The sequence below is a fragment of the Bombus huntii genome, chromosome 9 (assembly GCF_024542735.1).
Source record: "Bombus huntii isolate Logan2020A chromosome 9, iyBomHunt1.1, whole genome shotgun sequence".
NCBI classification, from domain to species: Eukaryota; Metazoa; Arthropoda; class Insecta; order Hymenoptera; family Apidae; genus Bombus; species Bombus huntii.
The window spans coordinates 12,246,187-12,267,762 of NC_066246.1; the positions used below are offsets into that span (position 1 = coordinate 12,246,187).

Genomic DNA, 21,576 nt, shown 5'->3' on the forward strand with positions numbered 1-21,576 from the left:
CTTTTGAAGCTTGTCAGGGAAGAGAGCAGACTGTCCTAAATATATTTACAAAAGCGAACAACTAGAAAAGGTTGTATGGTCAAATATTTTTTGATAATTTTTATTTTTCAAACACATTTCTTCGTAACTTCGTAATTTTTATCTTTTTATCAAATAAATTTGTTATTTTCTATTTTTTAACCCTCGTTAATTGCGTATATTACAATTTGATATATCGCGATAAATGTAAGAAAGCAGAAATTCCATTTCCTTATTTTCAGAGAACTCCTAAATTTCAATATTTATCATTTGTTGTATTAATATTGTACTGTTACTACTGTGTCCAATCAACAGTTGTGAAAACGAGAAACAGATGAGGATTACGGTGAAAAATATACACCTCCGTCACTTCATTCTACTTAAACAAAGATCTACATTGTGTAACTACAAAAAAAGATACTCTGCATGCAGTTTCACCGTATCATTCCTCCCACTCGAACAAGCCGGAACATCATGTCGAACACGTAAGTGGCTTCAAACATGATTTCCTAAACAGGTAAACGAGCAATTTCACCAAAGTATTCGAGCAAAATGGAATAAAAAAACCTGTTGAACGATAATCGAAGGTGTGAGAAAGCTATAGAGAAAGGCTGCGCTATTGAGATTCGTTCTCTTTTGATCTCTCACCGTCAGGTGAGGTCTATAACGCCGAATCGACGGACCGTGCTGTTGGACAGTTCGTTTAATTCCGGCTGTCACGAGGAATAACCCACAATTAACTAGTCGTAACACGGTGTGAGTCAGAAGCAACAGTCCAAGAGAGAAGGGAATTCGATGTAACGCTAGTGTGTTCCCTTCGTGAGTTTATGTAACTTCGCGTTATGTTGGCTGGCCAAGCCTTTCGAGCAGCGTTTAAACGAACGAACCGTGAAACTTTTTAACCATGAACGGCAAGCACCGCGTCAGTATCGTTTGAAAAAAGGATCGTAACACGCTCGCACCAGAGACCTCATTCTTCATGGCTCGTTCTCGGGACTTCATACCGAGTCATTTAATTACAGTGAGGTCCAGCGCGGTCGATGTTACACTAGGATACATTCAGCCACACCAATGATAAGAAATAAATGTTACGATTATCTCGACGCAGGTAGCGATATTTGTTATTTGTTTTACGCTGCCATTCGGCTCGTTGCCAGCCGTTTTTCTGCGGCCTTACGACAGCCTGCGGTAGAGAGAGGCTCCGGATCGCGTCTCGTTATGAAATATGTATTATCGGGATGGCTGGATGACAATGAATCGCTAGGACTTCATTGGAATTGCATTGCGGTGCACACGAAATGTGAAATGTTTCTTTCGATCGAATTTCAAACGGATGCTATTTCCCGTTTCGAAATTATATATCAAGCGGATTGTATAATACTAGCTCTTTGACTGATCGGGAGAACGAAAGAGGGAGACAATAGAGGGGAAAAGTCATTAATGAGCAGAGGCGAACATTATTGTATTACAGTTCTGTGTTGTAACCTTGTTTATGTTTATAATTTTAGGCTGTAAGATCGGTACTTTAATATTTGGTACACGAGTAGATTATAATCTTGTATAGCGAAACACGAGTAGAGAATATTTTACTACGAGCTGCAGTAGTCTACGTAGAATTTCAGTTCATTGTGATGCAGACGAGTTCAACAAGCACCTTTAAGCTACCTTCCAATAGTTGACACTGTTCCGTTCCGGGTCCATAGAGCGTCATGCTTATACACGACAAGGAAGCCCGAACCTCATTGTAATGCCTTTTAACATAGCACGTCACAGTGACATACTATAGTCCGTAGACGAGGTTACAAACGGTTATGTTTCAGAATGATCTGCACTCCCTTAACCAACTTGTTTTTTCCCATCGAATATCTATGGTAGCTCGCCTTTAATACTCTCTTAAAATACTGCTTTAGTTCAGTATTATTGTTATGAATTTTACCTGTTATGAAATTACGAAAATTTAATACTCTCTTAAATTAAACACCTATTGGATCGATGCATATAAAATTTTCAATTTTAAATGCATATAGACTCTTTGGAATATTTAAAATTAATATTCATAAACAATAAAATCAATAATCATTTGGTATGGAAATTAAAAAAACATTTAAGCGCTGTAAAAATTGCTTAAGTTATTTAAAAAATGATAATTCGAGCTAATAAAGTGATACGATAAATGTAAGATCGAGGAACTATTGAGAGATTGTGAGAAAACTATATTTTAATGCATTCTCTTTATTTCTTTGAAATAAGGTGACCATGTATCTCCATTCGTCTTGGGTTCCACATGCCATTTAACTGATGCGGAACTATCTGTCCATTTTCTTTACTTTTCCTCCTTGTGAATGACTAATAATTGTAAAGTGGCTTAGTTTCGTTTGAAATATTATCTTCCTTGTCGTTTGACGTGGATTATTTTCAATGATCTCTCTTTACACATTATTGTCAATGGCATTTCCTGGCCTTTCTCCCGGCTTATTCTCTAGTGAAAGATCATCAGTCTTGAATTCTATAAATCAACGTTGAAGTCCCGTAACATTTACATAAACTTCTTCAAATGCTATATTCATACTTTCAGTAGATTTTACTCGCTAAATGATAAAAGGCGTATACTCTACGGTACCTACAGTCGCCAATTAGGATCCAAATTAAATTATTCTAGCATCTGTCGCTTTTTACATCCTTTTTCAATAAGTAAAAAAAAAAAAAAATGAAGGTAAGATAAGAAATCTTTTTTTTACTTTTTCTGTTTTACGTTCCAACTTTTCAATAACTACGCTATACTGTTACGTTCCAAACTACGTTTTAAAGCCGCTAAAATTCCACTGTTCCAGAAACGCGTTCACCCATTAATCTTAACAGCAGGGAAGACAGGGCAAGCGATTTCGATTCCGTAGCAAACAAAACTCGTTTCCCTTTTGAGGCTCCAACAGCTTATCAGTTTTCCGTAGGCAGTGCCGCGCGTCCACCCGTCGCTTTGTGTGGCTCTTCACGCCGCAGAGAAGACCACAAACGGGGTGTCAGTGTCCCATTGCGTGAGATAATGCATTAGGTTGCGTGAGTACGTCTACGCACAATGGCCTCGACAACTTTCGTGCCTTTGTAAGTACATGCCCCACCATCGCCTGGCCTCTTTCGACCGATACAAACGCCGCATAATAATGTCATTGAGCGTGACCGACCGGTGAATCACGGTGGTTTAACAACGACAAACCGAATGTATTCGGAATTGAGTCATTAGCTGCCTCATCCGGTGAGTGCACCCTCTAGTTTCATGATATCCACATACGAAGGCACTCTACTGCTTTTCGTACCTCTCTATATGCGAAAACATCGCTTTCACCCTGGAAACAAACGAGCTTATTGATAGATACTTTTTGCACACAGTGTATACTACTATACGCTACATACCGTTACATACGACGGACTGAAAATCATAACGGGGTAAGTGTCAAGATTCTACGAATTTGAATGTAGTCGTGTCTGTCATTCTTTTAAAAGTATCATCCCCTTAGTTCCATTGACATTTTTATCATCGATCTAGATATGTCATTTCGATACCATGTATGCTGTTACTCAATACTATAATATCGAAGTGGTTGGTCATTGGCAACTGGAATATTCCGAAAGTTCGCGTGGCAGAAGTAGTTTGCTGTTTTAAGTGGCTGGGTCAAATGTGGAAGTTCAACGATGGCAAGCGCGAACGGCATACCTTTGTAATTAAGTGAATTGGTTGTCTAGTGGTCGTCTGGTAACGATAAAAATTGGTCGTCTGGTAACGATAAAAATTGGTCGTCAAGTTTTTAACGAGCAAACTGTGTTATAATTAAGATACAATAACATCGTTGAATAATTGCAATTAGAACATGTGGACCTTCATTTCTGTATCGAATAATAAACTAATCACGAAATCGACGAATAACGAACTCTAATCAAGTTATAACCACATACAAGAATTTCCAACTAAGCTCAAATATCGTATATGCGCATATTACGTCACATAAATGGCGAATTATCTTCAGCTGTCCACATTATCATTGAATATATAAATAATTACATACATATACATCATATATAGCAATTAGAACCACTCAAATATTCAACATCTTTCATTTTAGTTAAATTTACATTCAAAATGCGAACGAAGGTCTAGATAAAGCTTCGAATGCTCTAACAGTAATTATTCAACGATGTTATTATATATATCTTGGCATAATATTACCTCTATAGAGATGAAATTTTTGTAGTTTAATATTCGAGAATATTAAAGAGAATTAAATAACTTTCGAATTCATCAGCAGATCTAAAAACATCAAAGGCGTATCAGCGAAATTATCAACATTTCATCCGGTGTCTGGCAACTTGTTCGCATTTCTATACAGACAGATTATTCATGGCAGAGTTCTCGTTGCCGTCTTGAATTTGTCAATGAACGAAAGCTTATGTTAATCACCGAGACGCTTGAGCAACCGGCATGATATTTCACCGGATTAATACGGGATCCTCTCGGGCAAGAAGATACGTTTTAAATCCATAGAATCGAATTATAGCATTCCAGCGTGTTTAATTCGGCTCTCGAAATGGCCGAGTGATTTATAATCCGCTGGTGTCAGACGATCTGACGATCGCGCGCCGGTATCTGGAGAATGCAGATCCCCGAAATCGAGCCGTGAAACTCGTTGACATTTACAAGCGTTGTAATTAAAGGTCTCGCGTGCGAACTTTTTGCTCGAGGTCGATAATCGCTTGTCGGCTCGGCTGCGTTCGATCCCGAGTAATCGACAAAACTCAACGACCGAGATTTTTCGAATTCCATCCATGATTCCCCAATACGTATCTTCAACTAATGACACGTAAACTGTTTTGTGGTGTAGACATTCCTTAAATGTCGAAAAGTTGAACAATACTCGAAATGATTTTAAAACTTCCACAATTACATTCGAAACTCTTTATTGGATATTACGTTGGAAAATAATACGTGGGCTTCACCCAAACCTCTATCTGAACTTCCATCAAAACTTTCACCTACACCTTCATCCAAGTCTCCACCTAAACGTTAACCTCAAACGCCCAGGAGAAACTCTGAGTTAGATTTTCTTCTAACGCGATAAAAAGCATTCAATTTTTATTAACGAAACCTTTTTCTACCTGTAACCATCTCCGAGTTAGCTCTTAAGGAATCAAACTTTCGAAGGTGTCTGATTCATCCTTTAAATTTGAGTTATCGCAGCCATATTTGGCTATTTTTCGAACTTATAAAGTTTCATCCAAATCAGAGGGAAACCGTTGGCGGTCCTTTCCTGTTAGAAACGAACGATAATGACACGATCGTCGCCGGTTTCGCGAAAGGGAACGCTGGTCTGATCGAACTCATTAAGCGGCAGCTGACTTTCATTTGTGCTGCTCGTTGACAATCGGGCCGGCGTAATGCCGGCGCTGTTTTCGAAAGTGGATCGCGTGAGCGCAGGTGGTACCCACTGGGACCTCTCTACCTGTCGTACGTGCGCATCCCGAAAGCAATTACGGCCGGATGAGTAAATTTCGAGCCGCGATCGTATCTCATTCTCCGCTTAGCGTTCGCTTCTTTCACCTTCTTCCTCTTTCTCTCCCTCGAGCCACCACTTAGTTTCGCTTCCTCCTCTTTACCGCGAGTTCTGTTGCGCTGCGATTCCCAAGCTCCTCTTTCGTCTCTCTTTTTCTTCTTGTCTACTTTCCTTCTTTCGTGCGTCGTCTTTTTCTTGGGAATTCTGGTTTGGGCGGTCGTAGGAAGTATCGCGACTGGGTGGTCCACCCGGTGGCTGCATTGAGACGTCAGCGCCGAAGTAGCTTGCTCTCTCGAACCCCTTCATTCTGGTGTGCGTGATCCTTGAAACTGTGTCGGTGCCTGGTATCCTCCTCAAAGGAACACTGTCCGCTTTGCGTATAAACGCCACGAGAATATCGTGTTCATGGAAGAACATTATTCCCTGCGGTTCGTGAGCACAACTTTTCGGCTCGCTCTCGTTCACTCCCTTACGTAATTGGACTCCCGTGTTCCACCAAGTGATCGCCGTGGAACGAGCTATAGCGTTCTTCTGAAGTTCTGATTCCATTTGCATAAGGTGTAGGTTATTGTCCACAATTTTATAACCTTTTGTCCGATAGTATGATTGCATAACTTGTAACTCGTAAAATTTACTTCCAGAATTCCTCTTACACAATAGCTTACCAATTAATAATGACTGATGACTTGAAAAGTCACAAATTGTACAGAAGTAGATGTACATTTGAACGTTGAAGTTAGCTATTTGTAAAAGGATTCTATACATTCTGAAATATTTATGTACGCTAAATTCCATTGTCTCTTGCGGATTAAGAAACACTCTCATCGTATATGAATTAAAGAAAAACTAAGCCTACACGTGCGTGCTCTCGAGAAATTAAAACGCACACGTGTTTAATTAATTTCTAATCACGATTACACGATTGCTGCAGTACGTTACGTAAAACATAAACTGTATCCCAACGGAATTATTAAACAGTATGTTTTTAAATGAGCATTCGACTGGTTCGTAATTATAAGTCGCGGTACCAATCGGAAACGTGTTACACGGCAAGTTAAGTAACGCTGACGTCGTGTCAATAAAGCTGTCGTTGCTCATCGCGAAAGAAAATATCGCGGCTATATTAATCTGATTGGAAATTAGAATCTACCCGGCTGTTCGTGATCACAGCCGATCGAAACGCATTGATAAATGTGACGCGATCGCTGATAATTACGACACGCGTAAAGTAGTCATGTTATCGATTACGTTCTCTCTTACGTTCTTCTTTGATCTCGTGCTGTTAGGCTTTGCACGACTACATTTTCTTTTGCTAAAAAATCCGAATACGTGAACTCATTTTATTCTGTGCAGAATTTTTGTTCACATTTAAAAATCAATAATTATATTTTATATATTAGATAATTATACATAATATCGCAATATAACGTTGTCATGTACTTTTAATAAAAACGAAGCTTTCAAAACAACCATTATTTACGTATGATGATTTCCTTCTTTTATTAAAACCAATAAAACGACTAAAATGTTTCGTCCGATTATAGAATAAAATACTCTACAATTTCTATTCGTTAATACTAGTACTACCATAGAGAAGTTCTAGAAAATTTCTATTCCCTATTTGTTAACGTTAGAACGACCACACTTGATCAAAATGATGAGTTTCAGATTAATGACTAATACCTGTACATGTCACAATACAATAAATCATTAACATGTATAACATAAATTACAATCAAATAATCTGTCTCAAATCTGTCCCAAAGCGTGATAGTATACCAACAGTACCATTTGAAAGTCAACCCACAAATCGTCTATTCTTATTCTCCTCGTGTTCCACTTCACACATCGCACGATTACAAGTTCATTGACATATAAAAAATAGCAGGAACAGAACGACCCTTTCTCGATTTCCCGGTGCTCAGATTAGGAATTTACTACGGAACGATCTACGGGACTGGCTGCATGTCCGACTTGTCGAATGGAGTAACGACGGCTCTTTGTTCACGTGAACACGTTGTTCCTTTTCACTTGTAAATAGATTCCCATGGGTACACCACACCTGAGAGGATCGTCGCAACCGATGAAAGAGAAAAAGACGTGGATGAATCCGGGCCGTGTTTCGCCAGGCCGTTGCACACCACACTCGACCGAAGCGTCGAAGGAATGAACGAGATCAAGATCCTTGCCAATAGTTCAGCTCCGCATACGTTCCGCTCAGCATGCATGTAGATCAGTCCTAGTTAACATATTCGATCTCATTCGACACGTATCGATCTGCCCCGTTCGTCGTGTTGACACTTCGCATGAGAATTTGAAATTCGATGCATTTGAAATTGAGGAGTCGAAAGGATGAACGACGTGAACGCAGAAAGTAAAGGTTTCCAATACGAAGGAAAAATGTATTTTTATTAATTTTGATGCCTACAGTGGCCATAAAAAGTATTGATATATTATTGTATATATTATATCATATACATACTAATCTATTATATCAGTGTATTTATTGTGTCATTTACATACTAATTTGTCATATCAGCGTATTTATTATGCCACTTCAATACCAGTTTATTATATCAGTGTATCTATTATATTATCTACATAGTAATTAATTAGATCCACGAGTTTTATATTTCGTATCATTTCCCTCTTACTGTTCATGTTCCCAGAAATCGTGTAGGAAAAAAGTATCTTTATCGTGGAAGTTTTCCTTCTTTTCTATCTAACATAAATTCATACATATAGTCCCCGTGAACGAAAGATTGCGCAGAAAGGAAAAGAAACTCTAGGTCTTATTTCAATCTAAGAGTACTTTATTCTCAGGTTCTACCAGCAAATAGTGCACTGTGATATAACACCGTGTCCACGACACAAATTTCACTCGAGAATTTTAGAAAAGAATAATTTCACTTCCGGCACTTTACAAAACGTTTTAACCAAGAAGATTGCTCGATCCGAGGGATTTCCTAGAAATTGGCGCAAGATTATAGACACAAGGAATTTCCTGTGTTTTGTACTGTTATCAATTTTTATTCCAGCGATTTCCTTCGTTAACCGAAGTAGGTCGGTCGCTCGATTTCCACTTCTTTCCGATCTCTCAACTATCAACTATCGTGGGAAACGCAGGAATAGAAAATGCTTCAGTTTAGGTGCACACACAGATTGAAATTGCTTAATGTACTCGATCCAGAAGACATTGACTTGCTGGGTGTACGCTACTGATACAGGCACACGCGGACTCGCTGCCATCGGGATTTAAATTCTCACAGGAAGACGACTTTCTCCGTGTCGTTATATTTCCATGCAACCGACGTGATTCCAATTTGTACTTTTACTTTCGCCCGGCCAATTGTGCGAATCCTCCTTCACACTCTTTTAGCACATAAATCTGCTACATTATTCGCATTATACGCAGCTTTTTGAAATCTTATTAACGCTGTAATGGGACGTCGATTCTCAATGCAGTGCTAACGAAATTTCGGAGATTTCCGTATAAGCACATAATATATTCATAAAAGTGTTCGATTACTTTCCTAAGTCATTGAATATGCACTGAACGTTGGATATAACGTGCGAAGAGCATCGTATTATAACAAAATGTGCTTGGAATATAAGACATTGCGTAAGGCATTTGTTGAGCGCTTTCACCGTGAACGACATAATTGAAACTGAAACATTTTACAGTTCTAAAACTAGTTAAGACTGTCTATTTGCTTCAGGAATGCCGAAGATAACTTAAGCAAAGCAATCTCAACTAATTTTTAACGAATCAATCTTTCAAGAATAACAAAGTTTAACTTCTAATTTCAATCAATAATATAATGTAACTGATTATCAATTATAATGATCGATGTGACGGTAAACGATATTCAAAGTGAAGCAACAAAAATAAAAAAAGAATCTGATGAGAATCGTTAGATCAGGTGAAGTAACAATTTCGTAACTGAACGAGCAACAGCACTGAGAGAAATGATCTTACAAATCGCTTAATCTTGCGTTAAAATAAGTTGCTGGGAAAACAAGACTAATGAACGCCACAGAGAATTTGGTACACCAGAGGAAACACAGCTGATTGTTATTCCCGGTGAAAGACGAAACAAAGATGGTAAGAGGTAACGCGAGTATCACGTGCAACATGCTCGTTGCTTCTGATCCCACTTGCAAACCGCCTCGAGCCATTTTCGAACGTAGTAACACACGAACCGAGCAGCGCTTGCCACTCGTGGGAAGATGGAATTGGGTTAAATCTTACGGGATCGATACGTTTCGAAGGATAAGGGAACTGTCGCGATCAACTCGCCCCAGACATTTGTCAAAGTCCACCGGTTTCCAGCGAACGCCCCGTTTGAAAAATGAATGGAGAGCGCTGCGAGTTGGCGGCACACGAAATCCGACATTGTAATGAATGTAGAACGTCGTCCAGAATAGAATTGCGTAAAAGACAACGGCGAGATGTGTACGACACTGACGATAACTGGTAGAAATTGCATGAAATTATTTTGGTGCTAAGAATTGCGCCGTGGTCGTGTCCGTATAATACAGGATGGATCGACTCTACACAAGTAATATTGGACGTAGCTCGCTATAGTAAGATTATTCTTTTGCCGAGTAATAATTTACTGTATGGTGAACGCAATATAGCGAGTTATCAAAGTATTTGAACATTGCTATAAACAAATTTTATGAATATACCATTCGTTATACGAAACTAGGAAATTGTATTAGTAGACGCTATAACGAAACACGACTGTCATTACATCAGATTAAAGAAAATATATTAACCTTCCAACATCGATTAAAATATCAACACCCAACGTACAAATTATGATAAATTGCAACTACCTTTCATCATTTGACATTACATCACAATGTATTTAATATTCAAGGACCACCGAGGGGCAAATTTCCATAGAAATAACAAAAAGCGACGTTTAATGGTCACGGTGGAAACCAGATTATTAGGAAAGGAAAGGATCAATAGCAGAGCACGAACAGGATTAGCAGCGACTATGGACGTTCATGCTGTTGCATCCGCGTTTCATTCGGTCGACGTGCATGAATACATGTGGCAACCACGATGTTCGCGATATATGGATCACCGTATTAGAGCAAGCCGTTACAGCCGCCTTTAACGTGCAAACACGATACGAGGAGCTCGTGACATTGCACTGTCTATGATAATACGACACGTGAACTCCATAATCTGGTCTACCAATGCAGTCTTATCCCCTTGTGCACACGTGCAATCCGGCTCGCTTCGAGAAATCTAACTGTGTCAGGGATCCAGGAGTTTTACGAGATCGTTGATGCCCTGCACTTGATACTCGAGATGTTCGAATTGAATAGTTTGACCGAGTGTAATAGCCCCGGAGGAAATATTCGAACAAACTGGAGTCGTTTCGTCCTGAGATATGAAATTACTTCGAACTTCGAAGGAGAATTGAATTTGTTCACGATTCCTGTGCGTTTTATATTTGAATTTATAAGTATACGAAGACGAAGGATTTTTAAGAGAAAGTACACCGAACGTGGATTTTTGTTTCAATAAAAATTTTCAATAGGAGTCGTCCTCTGTTCACACGAATATTTAAATATGATCCTTTACATCGGATACGATGTGTGCGAAATAAAAGGGATGCAATACGGTAAACGAAAGGGGCATGTACCTGAAACGAGTGAAATGATTTCAAGGAAACACACGTTCAGACAGCTGGTATTAATGACCACGTGATGCACGGACCACACACGTATCAGCGAAACAATCCCTGACGCGCGTGCACCCTCCGTGTAATGACACGGTATCCGCGAACATAGTAGCACTAATGCAGCGTGACAACCTCCGGCGCGCTATAATTTTAATAATAATAGGGATTTTGGCCCACGGAGATTAATAGCAAACCACGACCGGTTCAGTCTTTCCCCGTGTCTTTTGACTCTTCAAACATTCCAGACCTTTCGACGCACTCTGGTTCATTCATAGGAACACGAAAAGAATCCTTCGATTTATTTATCGTTCTTTTTCATGCTGAGTTACAGGCAGTTTTTCATTTCCATTGTGAAAAGAGATTCTTTGAAAGGATGGGAGAATTCTTTATAATGTTTTCTTATTGGGGCCTTCAATTTCGAAATATGTGTATTTTATCAAGCTTAAATCACACCAAACAGAATAAGAAGTCGTATCGTTCAAAAGGTTCGTTCCAAATCATTTAAACAAAATCAATACTATACACACCAGTCTACATTCCTTCTCCAGTCGGATTAATACAAATTATACAGAATAAAATCTATTCGTCACGAGCTTTATCTCGTAAATTATCAAATGAGCGTGAAAATCCACGTGATTATAATCCGTGATTAAATGATTTTTTCTCTGTTCTATCCCCTTCAGGCTATCGTCCATTTTACGTTATGCATGAAACCTTCCGACGGAAAGTCATGGCGACAGACACACTCTCAAATTAATTTCCATGGATTTCCATGTGCGCGAGGCAATACCAGAGCGAAGCAGGCGAACGCGATCGTTCCTCCGACGAGTCGGCGCGGCAATTAATTGGACGCGGCTTTAACTTTACGACTGTCACTATTATACGGCCTTTACGGCGAACTCGAAGGCGACGCGGCCCGCGCTCCTCTCACGGTACAAGATAGTTAACGATTAATACGATCGCCCGCGTTTACCGGCGCGTGTTTCACACGCTGCCCGGCTAGACGACACTAATTACACTATCAAGTAACGCGAGGGAGTCGCGCACCGTCCACGATAATTGCGTTCAACTCGTCGCTTCAATTGCCACCAATTGTTTTCTCACTGTCCCTCCGCGTTTCCCACCGTTCGCTATTTTCCCGTCACCTTTGTGCTCCACTCTCCTCTTTCTTTGCCAGATCTTGAACTGGAGGAACATTTCGTTATATGACACGAAAATTAAAATGTTTATATTTGTCCTTCATACGCATCTTATTATGCTATTATATATGTCTTTGTTTTCACTGCAAGTATAAAAACACGGGACATTTTTTTTCTGATTTCCTGTGACTCACAAAAGTATTCGAACACTTATGGAAATTTTTTATGAATATATTACGTGTTTGGAATTTACATTTGATGTTTAGGATTAATAACGTTAGAAGTAACATTTTGGAATTTCATTAGCATTGTAACGAGACCCGGCTATTCTGATTGTGTTGGTGAAATTTGAAAGAGAAATTTTCCCCGCAAATAACGTAAAACACACACTAAGGACGCGCGTATATCGTTTAAAATTTCTCTCACTGTTAGGAATAATCTTAGTTTTTTCAACGCGGTACCAATAGATCTATTGTTATTACAAATTGCGAGTACAAATTACCAACAATTAGTCATTTCAATATTAATTTATCATAAGAGTAATGGTATATTTTGATATCAGGTCAATGAGAATCAATTCGTGACTTTGTTCCGCGCCATTGGAGATATACGGTACTTTTAATTCGGAACTGTCTGTATGTAATTTTCTTTGGTTGGCGAATAATTCGCAACACGTATGAGTACGTAACTTTTTCATGAGCAAATGTGTTCGGAATACCAAGGTTACTTTGTAACTTTATATTTGCACAAACGCAACGAAGTTTATACTTGACATTAGCACCACTTGTTTTTTCCTATATTTCGTCTGTAATAGAGCAAAAACTACGAAGTTCTCCAATTTCGAGCGATCAATTCAATTTTACAAACATCCGGTCATCACGACGTAATTATTTTCGAGGAAAAAAATTAAATAGCGTAACTGCATTTCACGGTCATATTGTACACATGCACATTGTATAACAACGATTCAACTGGGGTCAGTAATAACAGTAGGTACATTATATTAAAGTTATTACTGCTCGTTGTTTTTAATGGTCTTCCGTAGTTCCACTTGAGTCATTTATAACATACATTTATTTAGTCTTCCTAATCGTTTTTACACATGTGCTATTTGTAGCTTAATTCCTGTAGTTTTTAATAATTTTTATTACGGATACTCATACATTCCTGCAGTAAAGTCTTAGAACATTTTGTTTTTAATAAAGCTTCTGTATCTTTCTGTATTTAATATTTAATTAGCGCTTTATACGATATATCAGATACTCTTTTTATATCAAATATTATGTTGAACTATGTTCCCTTCTAGCATTATACGTATTCGTTGGATTTGAATATTTTTTAACATATTCATATCTGAATAAAACTTTGTTTCTCATCTTACTTATAAGTACATATATCTTCCATATACCTTTCATTTTGATTTCTTTGCTACAAGTTTAATACATTCATCGTCGATAGTTCCGATGTTAACACACGTTCAACACAAGCATCTCCTCCTCTCTTCTTCTCCAAATTTTATCAGGTATCATTTATAATTCGCGCATGGCCAAACCCGTTGAGACTCGAAAAATAAAGCAAAATGATCAGGTAAAAGGTAAAACAATTTCGTTTCATCGAAAACAGGTACTCTTTCATCGAGGCGCCAAATGAATTTTCGAGGAGGGTGATTAATGTTCTCGGCAACGCGGTCGATTAATCGACTGTCGATTATGCAAATTTTTATTTGGCGCACGCTTCGCGAGAAAGTTACGGTAAAATTGACCGAAAGAAGAACAAGAAACGAGGCCTACCGCCAAGTACAAGGCGTACAACGTGGAGATGAAACTTCCACGGAAAAGAGGTTTCTCGGGAGAATCGGCGGAGATTTTTGCTTGGTCGTGCCGCACACGAGGCGCGTATGCAAAGAGAGGCCGAGACGGCCTCATAACGTATGTATCTCGCTTTCTATCGGAGCCCCTGGAACCATATTAGTGCATCCTGTGTTGCGCAAACTGCAGCGACCGCCTGCAGTCCGGTTCCATATTAGCCTTTGCGTCGTGTCCGCGTCTACTTATTAATTGGAACGTTTCTGCGTAATATTGTATTATTATAGCGAAACATCCGTCATAACGTACCGTAGCTATGTCTTTAGAACTTATAAAATCATCTTTCGCAAATGAGACCTAATATATTACATCTTTAATCCATTTTGTGCCATTCTCCAATTTCAAATACATTTATTTTCATGTGCAACTAACTTTTAAGCTAACTATCCTTCCGCCAGTACATCGGGCGAAATTGAATTATTAATTGAAGTTTATTTTGAGGCGTTCTTGAGGGTTTGAGAAAATAAAAATATAAAACAAAAAATCATCTCGTATAATAATACGATATTTAGATTTATATTGCGTCGATAATACGGATTTTAGCTCAACGAGAAATTCGTAAGCCACGTAATTTTCGATGTCAAAAGACGTGTTCAAGACGTGTTTGGTTAACGTTACCCTTTCGAGCGGTCATTGCCGATAGAAAGATAGGATAGAAAAATGAATGCATGCTGGATTATAGCTCGAGTGCTTTCTTAAAAAGTAACTGACCTTTTCCCGAAGCTATGCTCGTTGTAAAGATGAAATCGGGCCGACATTTCGTGAAGTGTTATTTTTTCCGAAGGAGATCGAACGATAAATATTGAACTTCAAGCGTGGACCTCGGGTCGGCGAGTCACGATTTAAAATTCAATCTACAAAAAATATCTGAAACCCAGCAAGATCGCTGTGAACATTTGTGAGATCAAGTGAGTGGCGATAGCTTTTATTGTTCGAGTTTCCGTTAGTTTGAGGCATATTAAAACGGTCTAAAAAAAGTTAAGTAAATTCTAAAGCTGCTAAGGTCTACAAAGAACAGATTCAATCTATTAAATCGCAGCACATAAAATATTATACGTGCGTAGTATGAATTTTTTAAACTTCTTTTTTGTAATCAATACACACTTTTATTTTCGTAAATTTTCTACATGTCATCTTAAATCATAAAATCGTCTCTCTCTCTCTCATATGACCCTCATTATTCAAACATCCATCATAGGATTCATTGAAACATAATCAATGAAATATATACTTTATATAGTCCAAGAATCATTTATGATGACTGAGCTTCTCTATGGACAACAGTAGTCAATATATACTGCCATTAAAATAGGAATATGAAAGTCATACGAAGCCTGATAAACTCAAATATGCCTTTGTATTTTATTTTTTCAGCAAAGCAATCGCAGCATATCTGTAGGTTGTATCTATTCTGCAATTTTTAACAGCATTGCTCACGTTTTACATTATTCTTTTACTCGAATAGTGATAGGAAAAATTAATATATTTAATTTATATCCTAAGTGGAGAGAAAATGATATTATTTTAAGAAACATCTTAAACACTGAAAAGCATATCTATGTCGTCTCATTTATCATACGTCTGTCATTCTGTCAGGTACCGTAATATGCACACTTTCTTAAAATCCACATATCAAGTAGACATCGTCTGGAGGGTCCAGATTACAGCGCGACAAAAAGCCAAGTCGTCCCACTTTTCTCTAATTCGCGTGAAGGAACAGCCGCAGAACGGTGCATTATGTCCCCGGAACTCGCACATCAAAGTGAGTTCACCAGCGCCGACCTGCACCTTTTTATTCGACGCGACTCTTCTTTGAAAACTCTTCTCAGAGCTCGTAGTCCGCGAATCAACAGAAATATCATTGTCCACGATAGTCTCTCTCCGGTCGAGGACACAAAAAGAAGCAGCGAGAGTTGCGCGTTGAAGGGCATATTTAACCCTGTCTTGTGCAGGTTGACGAGCATCAAAGAGGAAAATCCAGTGGGTTACGCTGAACGTGGAAAGAACACCACCTAAAAATAGAGAATCGCACGAAACGCGTGTACCGACGACGACCTCGCCCCAAAAAGGGGAAGAGACGAAGGAGGGCTGACAATGAGCACGGTAGGAAACAGGAGATCCAGCCGACAGTGTGACATTTCAGTGATTTAGCGAGACGAAATTTAATTTTGACACAGAGTTCTAAGATTTGTACAAATTTAACAAGCACATCTAAATAAATTTATTCGAATCTAATTCAAATCTAACTTATTTTAATCTAGCCTTTTTACTTTTTGTACAGTATGTCAATCAAACTGAAAAAGTTTTATATTTCTATTCATTTCTATGAAATAAGGAAGAATTTTAAAGCACATTTGTTTTCTCGGTTGCCGCGATTGATTCGTTGTTTTAATAATGAAATAAAGCTTTTGAAGAAGACTGGAATTAAATAGCGAAGATTGGTCGCTAAACTGCATAATTCCCTCGAAAACGTCGTGCCAGATTGTTAAAATGTTACAGCGCGACAACAAAACTGTCGTGCGACCAAGTGAACCGAGTCAACGGCCCGCGAGAAGCGGAAGGGGCGGAAACGGCCGAGTCGCGCATAAATAAGCGGCTGGAAACCACAATGCTTTTGCGGGGACGTCGCGTGTGGGCAGAGACGCGCTACGGTACGAGCCTCTTGACCTCAAAATCAATGTGAAACAATTTGACTGACGACCTCTGCTGTGGCACGTCGTAAATCATAGCCGCGTCGAAGGAGACGCTGTGCAAGCCGTGCATTTGTTCCCGCGAACCCGTGCCAAGCTAGAAAGTAGAGAATAGCAGAAACCTTTCCCTGCGTGCGAGCCGCGGACGAATTTTTACGATTTCTCACGAGGCGACGTTCCTAAACGGTCATCGATGACAATAGCACGCATGAAAATACGTACCTCGAAAATACGTTTCTTTCGTTGGCGAGGAGTCACGTAAGTACTTACGTGTAGTTGAACGTTTCGGGTTGAAACATGGTGACAGACGTCGGGATTTCAACGAGATTGTTGATAAAGTTTGGTTGATCTGTTACTGAAAATCGTTGAAATTTATTGAAAATTAGGGAGAACGATTCTTAATTGCAATTTTGATTTCATTGAATTGCTGTGCGAATAATTTGTATTTTGGTGAATTATATTTAAGGTTTTGTTAATACTTATTTCACTGAAGAATTGTGTAGATGATCTGTGCTTGTAATGCAACTTGCAATTCGTATTTCTAATCTCTTAAAATACGATATAGTAAAATTTTATTATTGTAGTTATTATTGAAAATAATGAAAAGAAGTTTTTGGCAGCAACTTTTAGTTGACTGAAGTGTTGTATGACTATTTTGTGCTTGGAGATCTTCACAATTTGTATTCGAAACTTTTATTTCATTGAAGAATTGTTCTTCGAATTTACAGAGCTTCATTTAAATCGAAACCAGTCCGTTCACGATCTACCCTTGTTGCTTCATCAAAGCAACCCAAAACGAGGAGCACAAATCAGGCTCGACTAGTAGACATAGTAAAAGCATCTCTTCTTGGCGGAGCGTAAGTGGATTTCACCCTCGTCTCAGGCGATTATAATCACCACAGCCGATCGATGATCGGCACGTTTCGTCGTGGCACGTGACTCCCTTTGCCGACCGTTTCACGATTCGTTGTCCACCGCTCGTTAGGCTAGTCTCGGGATTTACGATTTTACCGTGCGAAATACGCGCGAATAATCAAGAGAAAAAGAGGCAGAGAGGAAAGATTTCGCGCGGCGGGGCATGTAGCGCATGGCACAAGGAGCGGAATCGCCTGTAATGACTGTGAAGCATCCCTGCGAGGTCGATCCGCGGCCGAGCATTATGCTTTCGTAAAATATCACGGTCAGTCGCGCCACGAATGGAAGTCGACGATGATCATGCTTCCTTTACATCGCGCGTACATAAAGTGTGAGACACGCGTTGCGTGTGACCCGCGTCGCGCAATCAGCGTCGCGTTAACGCACGGTATTCAACCTTGTCGCGGAAAAATAACGTTGATCAAGGTCGACGTCGGCTGTCTCGATCATGGTAGCATAGTTGCTGCAGGAGATGTGATGACGTAGTGAAATTTGTCAAGTAACTTAAAATACTTTGGAGAACATAAGGTATTAAATCCTCATTCACAATCATGCGATGTTAACTAGAAACTATCTCTAAAAAATGTGTAAATTAATTTTTACAAGTATAAATTAATTTTTTCTAACACAGCCGTTATTAAACAAAAAGTTATACAGATTTAATATCATAGAATTTTAATGAAACATAGCCTGATATTTAAAGGATTTCTAACGTTGTACAATGTGTAAATATAACTTTGTGCTTTGTTTCAACTAAACTAATTAAACAATCTCATATTTATGAAATGTATTCCTAAAGATCTTCTTGTAAAAAATGATTTTACTTATCTATTCAGATTTATTATTTATTTTATTTGTAATTTGTTATATGGCAGAGACAATGACAGAGAAAAGTCAGAGAGAAATACTATACATTCCATAAAATGTAAACTAAAACATGCATAATCGAAGTGCAGTTTCATCACAAATACGATAAGTATTGGATTTTAATATAACTTGTATCACATCGATATCGCTGATTTACATCGGCAAGAAATTAATACAGTTAACTGTAAAATGAAAATACGTTTGTCATGAAATAGCAATTGCTACGTTATGCAAATCGTTGCGACAGACATGTTTCTAGAACTGCGTTTGTTTTATTCAACAGAGCACATTCGTTCAAAGTTTTCCTATTTTTCCGAGATCTTAACAAGTCGATTACAACACGCTCTCGTTACATTTGCTTCGTTGTATCTATTCAACTGAACGGCACACGTTAACATGCATTAACCATAAGCGCGTCCTGCATTTTTAGAAGTACGATCGGACAATCTCGAGTGTCAAGCGTCCTCGCAGTAACTGAAACAATAATTAACTCTGTCGCGTTTCGTTATGTGCGACGCAACGAGCGGGCAGCGAAACTTTCAAGCCTCGAAAGCTTATCTGACACTCTGAATCAGTGAACAGTAGACCTACGAAACAAGCGAGTGCCATCATTAGAATTCGTGTCGTTTCCTCTACACAGCCTGAAGGACTGATTCGAAGTTCCATGCTCGAATAATTTTGTAACCACTTTTACAACGATCCGCGAGTACCTATAACGATTCTTTATTTCATGCCGATAACGGATTAGCAATACGAGAAAATGTTTCACTTTCGTATTCCTACTGGATTTATATTAAATGTAATTAATAAAGTTGTTCTTCGATTCTTAAGTAAAATCTTAACACGGTCGTTGCTGGTGATTTTATAGAAATCCTAAAATAGAAAAGTACATTGTGATTAAAGCAAAGATAGGAATTTGAAGAGTTGTCTTTTAAATATCATATTTTATGTCACTTTTTGTCGTTTATTATAATTCAAATAAATGCAAAAAATTCTTGAGGTTTCTGAGATAAAAAATAGTAAAACATACCTCACTATCATTATCATTTTGCAATAAAATACCTTTTATTATGTTATCTAGGTATTTCAGATGGAGTTATTGATGAAGATCTACTTATTCCTTGAATGGGACATTCTACGAAACGTTTAATTCATCATTCCGTATTTTGTGCTTATAGAACTCTGAAATATAGGAATACGCAGTTCGGAGGAAGCCATAAAAAAGCATAGGGTTATTTTCTCGTCGCTTTATCGGGTGAAGAAGAATGTTCCATTCATACTTTTACACACCATTTATGGACGCCTTATGTGTGCGATATCAGCCTTATCAGCACTTCTACGCCGCCTACAATTTAATGCGGCTGTATGCGCATGTAGAGCTATCGGAAAAGGAAAGACGGCGTTGCAAGAAATGCTACCTGCGCAGCAAACAATCGTAGAACTCCTTGTCGACGAGTATTCAATGCCAATCCCAGGGATTCAAATATCGTTCTAATTCTTTGTCCTTTACTACACGACAGCTTCGATATTTATGACGACAATGTAAAACAGTCGAGTATTATATTCACCTATTACAAGAAACAGATAGAAATTTTATTAGCGAAATGTTTTTCTATGAAAATAATTTCTAAGAACTTCTGTTTGTAATATTTGCTATTTTTATAAAATAGTATTTATCATTTTTAATATTTACGAATACATATTTATTAAGACAAGTTGGAAATCAGATTAAGATTGAGATATCAACCTATGGATCGAGTAGCAAAGAAATGCATAGAAATTGTGTAAATGCAATATTATTTAAAAAAGAAAATACTAGTTCCAAAAAAATGTCCATAATTTAACAAATATTTTATCATACTACTCTAAATACTTCGGTTTCTTTACACTTCGTAAGATTATAGGATTCAAATGGAAGAAAAAATAGCGGAAAAAGAAATATAACCGCAATGTTAAGAATTAGAATTCAATAATGCAAATTAGCTGAGAAACCTTCATTGTAACTCAATATTAACGAAGTCGAACTTACATGTACTTGTATATTTGCATGTTAGTGCAGAATACTTTCCTTTCCAATAATCAATAAAGTTAAGGTATTGCGCAAGAATCAGTTCTGCCTCGCATTTAATTTCGTTACTCATACAGACCTGTATCCCTACAAAATTTATTCGAATGCTTATAGGTGCTTATGATCATCGCGATCGATTACCTCGGGTGTGGTCGGTCCAGAAGTGAAAGTACCGTCGTGACAATAAAGATTCTACATTATTATGCCTACCATCTTTCGTGAAACCATTGTCGACAGTCGAAAGTCCCACCGAAAAAAAATATCCATTGCTGTAAATTTCGATCGTCCGATACTTTGCTGGAGTTCGCCATTCCGTGGTGCCAAATGGAGATATTTATGATCTGTTAATCATTCGATGCTTGAAACTAATGGAATCTGTAAAATAAAGTTCAGGCAATAATATTATTGACGAATTTATGAAACGCGACAGTTAACTTTCGTTTTGTCGAATGTAATACGAATCTTAGGTACAATTGAATTCTCCGTATTTTTTAAACTTACGAAACGTTCGAATTAAGGATGATAAAATAAGTAACCACTTTAATTTAATTTCATCGGGATTATTCGGTTTGGTGTCGTTATTAATTACTATAATAAATAAAACTTTCGCAAAATGTTTTACATCATCGTCAACGATCGTTATCTTAATTTCTATGGTCGGCGAACAGTTACTTCGTGAAAATTTGTCAGACACGCGCTCTCTCCTTCGCCGGAATCACTAATTACATGTAAGATACGAAACATTTCACTAGCGCCAGCCCATTAATAT

At 38.2% G+C, this 21,576-nt stretch overlaps 2 long non-coding RNA genes across 3 annotated transcripts; one reads left to right on the forward strand and one right to left on the reverse strand.

The window, feature by feature from the left end:
* The first annotated feature begins 17,824 nt into the window (after positions 1 to 17,824).
* LOC126869641 (uncharacterized) lies at positions 17,825 to 20,609 on the forward strand. 2 transcript variants are annotated; one of them, XR_007690963.1, is made up of 2 exons: positions 17,825 to 18,400; positions 18,748 to 20,609. It is a non-coding gene; the product is annotated as an uncharacterized LOC126869641 (long non-coding RNA). The 2 variants fall into 2 exon arrangements; XR_007690962.1 differs by having other exon boundaries at positions 19,821 to 20,609.
* On the reverse strand, positions 18,421 to 21,203 carry LOC126869640 (uncharacterized). The gene is made up of 3 exons (XR_007690961.1): positions 21,018 to 21,203; positions 19,770 to 20,894; positions 18,421 to 19,612 (listed from the first exon to the last, which is right to left on the reverse strand). It is a non-coding gene; the product is annotated as an uncharacterized LOC126869640 (long non-coding RNA).
* Between the last annotated feature and the right edge of the window lie 373 nt (positions 21,204 to 21,576).